Here is a 14,679-nt window from a genome sequence, read left to right as displayed (position 1 = left end):
CCAATCAGTGTACAGATATCTCCCTGAGAGACAGGGACTGAGAGACACCAGTCAGTGAACAGATATCTCCCTGAGAGAGAGGGACTGAGAGACACCACTCAGTGTACAGATATCTCCCTGAGAGACAGGGACTGAGAGACACCACTCTGTATAGATATCTCCCTGACAGACAGGGACTGAGAGACACCAGTCAGTGTACAGATATCTCCCTGAGAGACAGGGGCTGTGAGACACCACTCAGTGTACAGATATCTCCCTGAGAGAGAGGGACTGAGAGACACCAGTCAGTGTACATATATCTCCCTGAGAGACAGGGACTGAGAGACACCACTCAGTTTACAGATATCTCCCTGAGAGACAGGGACTGAGAGACACCACTCAGTGTACAGATATCTCCCTGAGAGGGAGGGACTGAGAGACACCAGTCAGTGTACAGATATCTCCCTTGAGAGAGAGGGACTGAGAGACACCAGTCAGTGTACATATATCTCCCTGAGAGACAGGGACTGAGAGACACCAGTCAGTGTACAGATATCTCCCTGAGAGAGAGGGACTGAGAGACACCGCTCAGTGTACAGATATCTCCCTGAGAGAGAGGGACTGAGAGACACCAGTCAGCGTACAGATATCTCCCTGAGAGAGAGGGACTGAGAGACACCAGTCAGTGTACAGATATCTCCCTGAGAGACAGGGACTGAGAGACACCACTCAGTCTATAGATATCTCCCTGAGAGACAGGGACTGAGAGACACCAGTCAGTGTACAGATATCTCCCTGAGAGAGAGGGACTGAGAGACACCACTCAGTGTACAGATATCTCCCTGAGAGACAGGGACTGAGAGACACCAGTCCGTGTACAGATATCTCCCTGAGAGAGAGGGACTGTGAGACACCACTCAGTGTACAGATATCTCCCTGAGAGACAGGGACTGAGAGACACCAGTCAGTGTATAGATATCTCCCTGAGAGAGAGGGACTGAGTGACACCACTCAGTGTACAGATATCTCCCTGAGAGACAGGGGCTGTGAGACACCACTCAGTGTACAGATATCTCCCTGAGAGGGAGGGACTGAGAGACACCAGTCAGTGTACAGATATCTCCCTGAGAGAGAGGGACTGAGAGACACCAGTCAGTGTACATATATCTCCCTGAGAGACAGGGACTGAGAGACACCACTCAGTGTACAGATATCTCCCTGAGAGAGAGGGACTGAGAGACACCACTCAGTGTACAGATATCTCCCTGAGAGACAGGGACTGAGAGACACCAGTCAGTGTAGAGATATCTCCCTGAGAGAGAGCAACTGAGAGATACCACTCAGTGTACAGATATCTCCCTCAGAGACAGGGACTGAGAGACACCAGTCAGAGTACAGATATCTCCCTGAGAGAGAGGGACTGAGAGACACCAGTCAGTGTACAGATATCTCCCTGAGAGACAGGGACTGAGAGACACCAGTCAGTGTACAGATATCTCCCTGAGAGAGAGGGACTGAGAGACACCAGTCAGTGTACAGATATCTCCCTGAGAGACAGGGACTGAGAGACACCAGTCACTGTACAGATATCTCCCTGAGAGAGAGGGACTGAGAGACACCAGTCAGTGTACAGATATCTCCCTGAGAGAGAGGGACTGTGAGACACCACTCTGTGTACAGATATCTCCCAGAGAGAGAGGGACTGAGAGACACCAGTCAGTGTACATATATCTCCCTCAGAGACAGGGACTGAGAGACACCACTCAGTGTACAGATATCTCCCTGAGAGACAGGGACTGAGAGACACCAGTCCGTGTACAGATATCTCCCTGAGAGAGAGGGACTGTGAGACACCACTCAGTGTACAGATATCTCCCTGAGAGACAGGGACTGAGAGACACCAGTCAGTGTATAGATATCTCCCTGAGAGAGAGGGACTGAGTGACACCACTCAGTGTACAGATATCTCCCTGAGAGACAGGGGCTGTGAGACACCACTCAGTGTACAGATATCTCCCTGAGAGGGAGGGACTGAGAGACACCAGTGAGTGTACAGATATCTCCCTGAGAGAGAGGGACTGAGAGACACCAGTCAGTGTACATATATCTCCCTGAGAGTCAGGGACTGAGAGACACCACTCAGTGTACAGATATCTCCCTGAGAGAGAGGGACTGAGAGACACCACTCAGTGTACAGATATCTCCCTGAGAGACAGGGACTGAGAGACACCAGTCCGTGTAGAGATATCTCCCTGAGAGAGAGCAACTGAGAGATACCACTCAGTGTACAGATATCTCCCTCAGAGACAGGGACTGAGAGACACCAGTCAGAGTACAGATATCTCCCTGAGAGAGAGGGACTGAGAGACACCAGTCAGTGTACAGATATCTCCCTGAGAGACAGGGACTGAGAGACACCAGTCAGTGTACAGATATCTCCCTGAGAGAGAGGGACTGAGAGACACCAGTCAGTGTACAGATATCTCCCTGAGAGACAGGGACTGAGAGACACCAGTCACTGTACAGATATCTCCCTGAGAGAGAGGGACTGAGAGACACCAGTCAGTGTACAGATATCTCCCTGAGAGAGAGGGACTGTGAGACACCACTCTATGTACAGATATCTCCCTGAGAGAGAGGGACTGAGAGACACCAGTCAGTGTACATATATCTCCCTCAGAGACAGGGACTGAGAGACACCACTCAGTGTACAGATATCTCCCTGAGAGACAGGGACTGAGAGACACCAGTCAGAGTACAGATATCTCCCTGAGTGAGAGGGACTGAGAGACACCACTCAGTGTACAGATATCACCCTGAGAGACAGGGACTGAGAGACACCAGTCAGTGTACAGATATCTCCCTGAGAGAGAGGGACTGTGAGACACCACTCAGTGCACAGATATCTCCCTGAGAGAGAGGGACTGAGAGACACCACTCAGTGTACAGATATCTCCCTGAGAGACACCACTCAGTGTACATAAAGCTCTCTGAGAGACAGGGACTGAGAGACACCAGTCAGCGTACAGATGTCTCCCTGAGAGAGAGGGACTGTGAGACACCAGTCATTGTCCAGATATCTCCCTGAGAGAGAGGGACTGAGAGACACCACTCAGTGTATAGATATCTCCCTGACAGACAGGGACTGAGAGACACCAGTCAGTGTACAGATATCTCCCTGAGAGACAGGGGCTGTGAGACACCACTCAGTGTAGAGATATCTCCCTGAGAGGGAGGGACTGAGAGACACCAGTCAGTGTACAGATATCTCCCTGAGAGAGAGGGACTGAGAGACACCAGTCAGTGTACAGATATCTCCCTGAGAGACAGGGACTGAGAGGCACCACTCAGTTTACAGATATCTCCCTGAGAGAGAGGGACTGAGAGACACCACTCAGTGTACAGATATCTCCCTGAGAGACAAGGACTGAGAGACACCAGTCAGTGTACATATATCTCCCTGAGAGACAGGGACTGAGAGACACCACTCAGTGTACAGATACCTCCCTGAGAGAGGGACTGAGAGACACCAGTCAGTGTACATATATCTCCCTGAGAGACAGGGACTGAGAGACACCAGTCAGTGTACAGATATCTCCCTGAGAGAGAGGGACTGAGAGACACCGCTCAGTGTACAGATATCTCCCTGAGAGAGAGGGACTGAGAGACACTAGTCAGCGTACAGATATCTCCCTGAGAGAGAGGGACTGAGAGACACCAATCAGTGTACAGATATCTCCCTGAGAGACAGGGACTGAGAGACACCAGTCAGTGAACAGATATCTCCCTGAGAGAGAGGGACTGAGAGACACCACTCAGTGTACAGATATCTCCCTGAGAGACAGGGACTGAGAGACACCACTCTGTATAGATATCTCCCTGACAGACAGGGACTGAGAGACACCAGTCAGTGTACAGATATCTCCCTGAGAGACAGGGGCTGTGAGACACCACTCAGTGTACAGATATCTCCCTGAGAGAGAGGGACTGAGAGACACCAGTCAGTGTACATATATCTCCCTGAGAGACAGGGACTGAGAGACACCACTCAGTTTACAGATATCTCCCTGAGAGACAGGGACTGAGAGACACCACTCAGTGTACAGATATCTCCCTGAGAGGGAGGGACTGAGAGACACCAGTCAGTGTACAGATATCTCCCTTGAGAGAGAGGGACTGAGAGACACCAGTCAGTGTACATATATCTCCCTGAGAGAGAGGGACTGAGAGACACCGCTCAGTGTACAGATATCTCCCTGAGAGAGAGGGACTGAGAGACACCAGTCAGCGTACAGATATCTCCCTGAGAGAGAGGGACTGAGAGACACCAGTCAGTGTACAGATATCTCCCTGAGAGACAGGGACTGAGAGACACCACTCAGTGTATAGATATCTCCCTGAGAGACAGGGACTGAGAGACACCAGTCAGTGTACAGATATCTCCCTGAGAGAGAGGGACTGAGAGACACCACTCAGTGTACAGATATCTCCCTGAGAGACAGGGACTGAGAGACACCAGTCCGTGTACAGATATCTCCCTGAGAGAGAGGGACTGTGAGACACCACTCAGTGTACAGATATCTCCCTGAGAGACAGGGACTGAGAGACACCAGTCAGTGTATAGATATCTCCCTGAGAGAGAGGGACTGAGTGACACCACTCAGTGTACAGATATCTCCCTGAGAGACAGGGGCTGTGAGACACCACTCAGTGTACAGATATCTCCCTGAGAGGGAGGGACTGAGAGACACCAGTCAGTGTACAGATATCTCCCTGAGAGAGAGGGACTGAGAGACACCAGTCAGTGTACATATATCTCCCTGAGAGACAGGGACTGAGAGACACCACTCAGTGTACAGATATCTCCCTGAGAGAGAGGGACTGAGAGACACCACTCAGTGTACAGATATCTCCCTGAGAGACAGGGACTGAGAGACACCAGTCAGTGTAGAGATATCTCCCTGAGAGAGAGCAACTGAGAGATACCACTCAGTGTACAGATATCTCCCTCAGAGACAGGGACTGAGAGACACCAGTCAGAGTACAGATATCTCCCTGAGAGAGAGGGACTGAGAGACACCAGTCAGTGTACAGATATCTCCCTGAGAGACAGGGACTGAGAGACACCAGTCAGTGTACAGATATCTCCCTGAGAGAGAGGGACTGAGAGACACCAGTCAGTGTACAGATATCTCCCTGAGAGACAGGGACTGAGAGACACCAGTCACTGTACAGATATCTCCCTGAGAGAGAGGGACTGAGAGACACCAGTCAGTGTACAGATATCTCCCTGAGAGAGAGGGACTGTGAGACACCACTCTGTGTACAGATATCTCCCAGAGAGAGAGGGACTGAGAGACACCAGTCAGTGTACATATATCTCCCTCAGAGACAGGGACTGAGAGACACCACTCAGTGTACAGATATCTCCCTGAGAGACAGGGACTGAGAGACACCAGTCCGTGTACAGATATCTCCCTGAGAGAGAGGGACTGTGAGACACCACCCAGTGTACAGATATCTCCCTGAGAGACAGGGACTGAGAGACACCAGTCAGTGTATAGATATCTCCCTGAGAGAGAGGGACTGAGTGACACCACTCAGTGTACAGATATCTCCCTGAGAGACAGGGGCTGTGAGACACCACTCAGTGTACAGATATCTCCCTGAGAGGGAGGGACTGAGAGACACCAGTCAGTGTACAGATATCTCCCTGAGAGAGAGGGACTGAGAGACACCAGTCAGTGTACATATATCTCCCTGAGAGTCAGGGACTGAGAGACACCACTCAGTGTACAGATATCTCCCTGAGAGAGAGGGACTGAGAGACACCACTCAGTGTACAGATATCTCCCTGAGAGACAGGGACTGAGAGACACCAGTCAGTGTAGAGATATCTCCCTGAGAGAGAGCAACTGAGAGATACCACTCAGTGTACAGATATCTCCCTCAGAGACAGGGACTGAGAGACACCAGTCAGAGTACAGATATCTCCCTGAGAGAGAGGGACTGAGAGACACCAGTCAGTGTACAGATATCTCCCTGAGAGACAGGGACTGAGAGACACCAGTCAGTGTACAGATATCTCCCTGAGAGAGAGGGACTGAGAGACACCAGTCAGTGTACAGATATCTCCCTGAGAGACAGGGACTGAGAGACACCAGTCACTGTACAGATATCTCCCTGAGAGAGAGGGACTGAGAGACACCAGTCAGTGTACAGATATCTCCCTGAGAGAGAGGGACTGTGAGACACCAATCTGTGTACAGATATCTCCCTGAGAGAGAGGGACTGAGAGACACCAGTCAGTGTACATATATCTCCCTCAGAGACAGGGACTGAGAGACACCACTCAGTGTACAGATATCTCCCTGAGAGACAGGGACTGAGAGACACCAGTCAGAGTACAGATATCTCCCTGAGTGAGAGGGACTGAGAGACACCACTCAGTGTACAGATATCACCCTGAGAGACAGGGACTGAGAGACACCAGTCAGTGTACAGATATCTCCCTGAGAGAGAGGGACTGTGAGACACCACTCAGTGCACAGATATCTCCCTGAGAGAGAGGGACTGAGAGACACCACTCAGTGTACAGATATCTCCCTGAGAGACACCACTCAGTGTACATAAAGCTCTCTGAGAGACAGGGACTGAGAGACACCAGTCAGCGTACAGATGTCTCCCTGAGAGAGAGGGACTGTGAGACACCAGTCATTGTCCAGATATCTCCCTGAGAGAGAGGGACTGAGAGACACCACTCAGTGTATAGATATCTCCCTGACAGAAAGGGACTGAGAGACACCAGTCAGTGTACAGATATCTCCCTGAGAGACAGGGGCTGTGAGACACCACTCAGTGTAGAGATATCTCCCTGAGAGGGAGGGACTGAGAGACACCAGTCAGTGTACAGATATCTCCCTGAGAGAGAGGGACTGAGAGACACCAGTCAGTGTACAGATATCTCCCTGAGAGACAGGGACTGAGAGGCACCACTCAGTTTACAGATATCTCCCTGAGAGAGAGGGACTGAGAGACACCACTCAGTGTACAGATATCTCCCTGAGAGAGAGGGACTGAGAGACACCAGTCAGTGCACAGATATCTCCCTGAGAGAAAGCAACTGAGAGACACCACTCAGTGTACAGATATCTCCCTCAGAGACAGGGACTGAGAGACACCAGTCAGAGTACAGATATCTCCCTGAGAGAGCGGGACTGAGAGACACCACTCAGTGTACAGATATCTCCCTGAGAGAGAGGAACTGAGAGACACCAGACAGTGTACAGATATCTCCCTGAGAGAGAGGGACTGAGAGTCACCAGTCAGTGTACAGATATCTCCCTGATAGACAGGGACTGAGAGACACCAGTCAGTGTACAGATATCTCCCTGAGAGAGAGGGACTGAGAGACACCAGTCAGTGTACAGATTGTCTCCCTGAGAGAGAGGGACTGTGAGACACCACTCAGTGTACAGATATCTCCCTGAGAGAGAGGGACTGAGAGACACCAGTCAGTGTACAGATATCTCCCTGAGAGAGAGGGACTGAGAGACACCACTCAGTGTACAGATATCTCCCTGAGAGACAGGGACTGAGAGACACCAGTCAGTGTACAGATATCTCCCTGAGAGACAGGGGCTGTGAGACACCAGTCAGTGTACAGATATCTCCCTGAGAGAGAGGGACTGAGAGACACCACTCAGTGTACAGATATCTCCCTGAGAGAGAGGGACTGAGAGACACCAGTCAGTGTACAGATATCTCCCTGAGAGAGAGGGACTGAGAGACACCAGTCAGTGTACATATATCTCCCTGAGAGACAGCGACTGAGAGACACCACTCAGTGTACAGATATCTCCCTGAGAGACAGGGACTGAGAGACACCACTCAGTGTCCAGATACCTCCCTGAGAGAGGGGGACTGAGAGACACCAGTCAGTGTACATCTATCTCCCTGAGAGACAAGGACTGAGAGACACCACTCAGTGTACAGATATCTCCCTGAGAGACAGGGACTGAGAGACACCACTCAGTGCACAGATATCTCCCTGAGAGAGAGGGACTGTGAGACACCACTCAGTGCACAGATATCTCCCTGACAGAGAGGGACTGAGAGACACCACTCAGTGTGCAGATATCTCCCTGAGAGACAAGGACTGAGAGACACCAGTCAGTGTACATATATCTCCCTGAGAGACAGGGACTGAGAGACACCACTCAGTGTACAGATACCTCCCTGAGAGAGGGACTGAGAGACACCAGTCAGTGTACATATATCTCCCTGAGAGACAGGGACTGAGAGACACCACTCAGTGTACAGACATCTCCCTGAGAGACAGGGACTGAGAGACACCAGTCAGTGTACAGATATCTCCCTGAGAGAGAGGGACTGTGAGACACCACTCAGTGAACAGATATCTCCCTGAGAGACAGGGACTGAGAGACACCAGTCAGTGTACAGATATCTCCCTGAGAGACACCACTCAGTGTACATAAAGCTCCCTGAGAGACAGGGACTGAGAGACACCACTCAGTGTACAGACATCTCCCTGAGAGACAGGGACTGAGAGACACCAGTCAGTGTACAGATATCTCCCTGAGAGAGAGGGACTGTGAGACACCACTCAGTGAACAGATATCTCCCTGAGAGACAGGGACTGAGAGACACCAGTCAGTGTACAGATATCTCCCTGAGAGAGAGGGACTGAGAGACACCACTCAGTGTACAGATATCTCCCTGAGAGACAGGGACTGAGAGACACCAGTCAGTGTACAGATTTCTCCCTGAGAGACAGGGACTGAGAGACACCACTCAGTGTACAGATACCTCCCTGAGAGAGAGGGACTGAGAGACACCAGTCAGTGTACAGATATCTCCCTGAGAGAGCGGGACTGAGAGACACCACTCAGTGTACAGATATCTCCCTGAGAGAGAGGGACTGAGAGACACCATTCAGTGTACAGATATCTCCCTGAGAGACAGGAACTGAGAGACACCACTCAGTGTACAGATATCTCCCTGAGAGACAGGGACTGAGAGACACCACTCAGTGTACAGATATCTCCCTGAGAGACAAGGACTGAGAGACAAGAGTCAGTGTATAGATATCTCCCTGAGAGACAGGGACTGAGAGACACCAGTCAATGTACAGATATCTCCCTGAGAGAGAGGGACTGAGAGACACCACTCAGTGTACAGATATCTCCCTGAGAGACAGGGACTGAGAGACACCAGTCAGTGTACAGATATCTCCCTGAGAGAGAGGGACTGTGAGACACCACTCAGTGAACAGATATCTCCCTGAGAGACAGGGACTGAGAGACACCAGTCAGTGTACAGATATCTCCCTGAGAGAGAGGGACTGAGAGACACCACTCAGTGTACAGATATCTCCCTGAGAGAGAGGGACTGAGAGACACCAGTCAGTGTACAGATATCTCCCTGAGAGAGAGGGACTGAGAGACACCACTCAGTGTACAGATATCTCCCTGAGAGACAGGGACTGAGAGACACCAGTCAGTGTACAGATAACTCCCTGAGAGACAGGGGCTGTGAGACACCACTCAGTGTACAGATATCTCCCTGAGAGAGAGGGACTGAGAGACACCAGTCAGTGTACAGATTTCTCCCTGAGAGACAGGGACTGAGAGTCACCACTCAGTGTACAGATACCTCCCTGAGAGAGAGGGACTGAGAGACACCAGTCAGTGTACAGATATCTCCCTGAGAGAGAGGGACTGAGAGACACCACTCAGTGTACAGATATCTCCCTGAGAGAGAGGGACTGAGAGACACCATTCAGTGTACAGATATCTCCCTGAGAGTCAGGAACTGAGAGACACCACTCAGTGTACAGATATCTCCCTGAGAGAGAGGGACTGAGAGACACCACTCAGTGTACAGATATCTGCCTGAGAGACAAGGACTGAGAGACACCACTCAGTGTACATAAAGCTCCCTGAGAGACAGGGACTGAGAGACACCAGTCAGTGTACAGATATCTCCCTGAGAGACACCACTCAGTGTACATAAAGCTCCCTGAGAGACAGGGACTGAGAGACACCAGTCAGTGTCCAGATATCTCCCTGAGAGACAGGGACTGAGAGACACCACTCAGTGTACAGATATCTCCCTGAGAGACAGGGACTGAGAGACACCAGTCAGTGTACAGATATCTCCCTGAGAGAGAGGGACTGAGAGACACCACTCAGTGTACATAAAGCTCCCTGAGAGACAGGGACTGAGAGACACCAGTCAGTGTACAGATATCTCCCTGAGAGACACCACTCAGTGTACATAAAGCTCCCTGAGAGACAGGGACTGAGAGACACCAGTCAGCGTACAGATGTCTCCCTGAGAGAGAGGGACTGTGAGACACCAGTCAGTGTACAGATATCTCCCTGAGAGAGAGGGACTGAGAGACACCACTCAGTGTATAGATATCTCCCTGACAGACAGGGACTGAGAGACACCAGTCAGTGTACAGATATCTCCCTGAGAGACAGGGGCTGTGAGACACCACTCAGTGTACAGATATCTCCCTGAGAGGGAGGGACTGAGAGACACCAGTCAGTGTACAGATATCTCCCTGAGAGAGAGGGACTGAGAGACATCAGTCAGTGTACATATATCTCCCTGAGAGACAGGGACTGAGAGACACCAGTCAGAGTACAGATATCTCCCTGAGAGAGAGGGACTGAGAGACACCAGTCAGAGTACAGATATCTCCCTGAGAGAGAGGGACTGAGAGACACCAGTCAGTGTACAGATATCTCCCTGAGAGACAGGGAATGAGAGACACCAGTCAGTGTACAGATTTCTCCCTGAGAGACTGGGACTGAGAGACACCAGTCAGTGTACAGATATCTCCCTGAGAGAGAGGGACTGAGAGACACCAGTCAGTGTACAGATATCTCCCTGAGAGAGAGGGACTGTGAGACACCACTCAGTGCACAGATATCTCCCTGAGAGAGAGGGACTGAGAGACACCAGTCAGTGTACAGATATCACCCTGAGAGACAGGGACTGAGAGACACCAGTCAGTGTACAGATATCTCCCTGAGAGAGAGGGACTGAGAGACACCACTCAGTGTACAGATATCTCCCTGAGAGACAAGGACTGAGAGACACCAGTCAGTGTACATATATCTCCCTGAGAGACAGGGACTGAGAGACACCACTCAGTGTACAGATACCTCCCTGAGAGAGGGACTGAGAGACACCAGTCAGTGTACATATATCTCCCTGAGAGACAGGGACTGAGAGACACCACTCAGTGTACAGATATCTCCCTGAGAGACAGGGACTGAGAGACACCACTCAGTGTACATAAAGCTCCCTGAGAGACAGGGACTGAGAGACACCAGTCAGTGTACAGATATCTCCCTGAGAGACACCACTCAGTGTACATAAAGCTCCCTGAGAGACAGGGACTGAGAGACACCAGTCAGTGTGCAGATATCTCCCTGAGAGACAGGGACTGAGAGACACCACTCAGTGTACAGATATCTCCCTGAGAGACAGGGACTGAGAGAAACCAGTCAGTGTACAGATATCTCCCTGAGAGAGAGGGACTGAGAGACACCATTCAGTGTACATAAAGCTCCCTGAGAGACAGGGACTGAGAGACACCAGTCAGTGTACAGATATCTCCCTGAGAGACACCACTCAGTGTACATAAAGCTCCCTGAGAGACAGGGACTGAGAGACACCAGTCAGCGTACAGATGTCTCCCTGAGAGAGAGGGACTGTGAGACACCAGTCAGTGTACAGATATCTCCCTGAGAGAGAGGGACTGAGAGACACCACTCAGTGTATAGATATCTCCCTGACAGACAGGGACTGAGAGACACCAGTCAGTTTACAGATATCTCCCTGAGAGACAGGGGCTGTGAGAAACCACTCAGTGTACAGATATCTCCCTGAGAGGGAGGGACTGAGAGACACCAGTCAGTGTACAGATATCTCCCTGAGAGAGAGGGACTGAGAGACACTAGTCAGCGTACAGATATCTCCCTGAGAGAGAGGGACTGAGAGACACCAGTCAGTGTACAGATATCTCCCTGAGAGACAGGGACTGAGAGACACCACTCTGTGTATAGATATCTCCCTGAGAGACAGGGACTGAGAGACACCAGTCAGTGTACAGATATCTCCCTGAGAGAGAGGGACTGAGAGACACCAGTCAGTGTACAGATAACTCCCTGAGAGACAGGGGCTGTGAGACACCACTCAGTGTACAGATATCTCCCTGAGAGAGAGGGACTGAGAGACACCACTCAGTGTACAGATACCTCCCTGAGAGAGAGGGACTGAGAGACACCAGTCAGTGTACAGATATCTCCCTGAGAGACACCACTCAGTGTACATAAAGCTCCCTGAGAGACAGGGACTGAGAGACACCAGTCAGTGTCCAGATATCTCCCTGAGAGACAGGGACTGAGAGACACCACTCAGTGTACAGATATCTCCCTGAGAGACAGGGACTGAGAGACACCAGTCAGTGTACAGATTGCTCCCTGAGAGAGAGGGACTGAGAGACACCACTCAGTGTACAGATATCTCCCTGAGAGACAGGGACTGAGAGACACCAGTCAGTGTACAGATATCTCCCTGAGAGACACCATTCAGTGTACATAAAGCTCCCTGAGAGACAGACACTGGGAGACACCAGTCAGCGTACAGATGTCTCCCTGAGAGAGAGGGACTGTGAGACACCAGTCAGTGTACAGATATCTCCCTGAGAGAGAGGGACTGAGAGACACCACTAAGTGTATAGATATCTCCCTGACAGACAGGGACTGAGAGACACCAGTCAGTGTACAGATATCTCCCTGAGAGACAGGGGCTGTGAGACACCACTCAGTGTACAGATATCTCCCTGAGAGGGAGGGACTGAGAGACACCAGTCAGTGTACAGATATCTCCCTGAGAGAGAGGGACCGAGAGACACCAGTCAGTGTACATATATCTCCCTGAGAGACAGGGACTGAGAGACACCACTCAGTGTACAGATATCTCCCTGAGAGAGAGGGACTGAGAGACACCACTCAGTGTACAGATATCTCCCTGAGAGAGAGGGACTGAGAGACACCAGTCAGTGTACAGATATCTCCCTGAGAGAGAGCAACTGAGAGACACCACTCAGTGTACAGATATCTCCCTCAGAGACAGGGACTGTGAGACACCAGTCAGAGTACAGATATCTCCCTGAGAGAGAGGGACTGAGAGACACCAGTCAGAGTACAGATATCTCCCTGAGAGAGAGGGACTGAGAGACACCAGTCAGTGTACAGATATCTCCCTGAGAGACACCAGTCAGTGTACAGATATCTCCCTGAGAGAGAGGGACTGAGAGACACCAGTCAGTGTACAGATATCTCCCTGAGAGACTGGGACTGAGAGACACCAGTCAGTGTACAGATATCTCCCTGAGAGAGAGGGACTGAGAGACACCAGTCAGTGTACAGATATCTCCCTGAGAGAGAGGGACTGTGAGACACCACTCAGTGTACAGATATCTCCCTGAGAGAGCGGGACTGAGAGACACCAGTCAGTGTACATATATCTCCCTGAGTGACAGGGACTGAGAGACACCACTCAGTGTACAGATATCTCCCTGAGAGACAGGGACTGAGAGACACCACTCAGTGTACAGATACCTCCCTGAGAGAGGGACTGAGAGACACCTGTCAGTGTACATATATCTCCCTGAGAGACAGGGACTGAGAGACACCACTCAGTGTACAGATATCTCCCTGAGAGACAGGGACTGAGAGACACCACTCAGTGTACATAAAGCTCCCTGAGAGACAGGGACTGAGAGACACCAGTCAGTGTACAGATATCTCCCTGAGAGACACCACTCAGTGTACATAAAGCTCCCTGAGAGACAGGGATTGAGAGACTCTAGTCAGTGTACAGATATCTCCCTGAGAGACAGGGACTGAGAGACACCACTCAGTGTACAGATATCTCCCTGAGAGACAGGGACTGAGAGACACCAGTCAGTGTACAGATATCTCCCTGAGAGAGATGGACTGAGAGACACCACTCAGTGTACATAAAGCTCCCTGAGAGACAGGGACTGAGAGACACCAGTCAGTGTACAGATATCTCCCTGAGAGACACCACTGAGTGTACATAAAGCTCCCTGAGAGACAGGGACTGAGAGACACCAGTCAGCGTACAGATGTCTCCCTGAGAGAGAGGGACTGTGAGACACCAGTCAGTGTACAGATATCTCCCTGCGAGAGAGGGACTGAGAGACACCACTCAGTGTATAGATATCTCCCTGACAGACAGGGTCTGAGAGACACAAGTCAGTGTACAAATATCTCCCTGAGAGACAGGGGCTGTGAGACACCACTCAGTGTACAGATATCTCCCAGAGAGGGAGGGACTGAGAGACACCAGTCAGTGCACAGATATCTCCCTGAGAGAGAGGGACTGAGAGACACCAGTCAGTGTACATATATCTCCCTGAGAGACAGGGACTGAGAGACACCACTCAGTGTACAGATACCTCCCTGAGAGAGAGGGACTGAGACACAACTCTCAGTGTACAGATATCTCCCTGAGAGAGAGGGACTGAGAGACACCAGTCAGTGTACAGATATCTCCCTGAGAGAGAGCAACTGAGAGACACCACTCAGTGTGCAGATATCTCCCTCAGAGACAGGGACTGAGAGACACCAG

The sequence above is a fragment of the Heterodontus francisci genome, chromosome 14 (genome assembly GCF_036365525.1).
Source record: "Heterodontus francisci isolate sHetFra1 chromosome 14, sHetFra1.hap1, whole genome shotgun sequence".
Lineage (NCBI taxonomy): Eukaryota > Metazoa > Chordata > Chondrichthyes > Heterodontiformes > Heterodontidae > Heterodontus > Heterodontus francisci.
The sequence above is the reverse complement of the archived record's forward strand: the minus strand, read 5'-3'. Positions refer to the sequence as shown.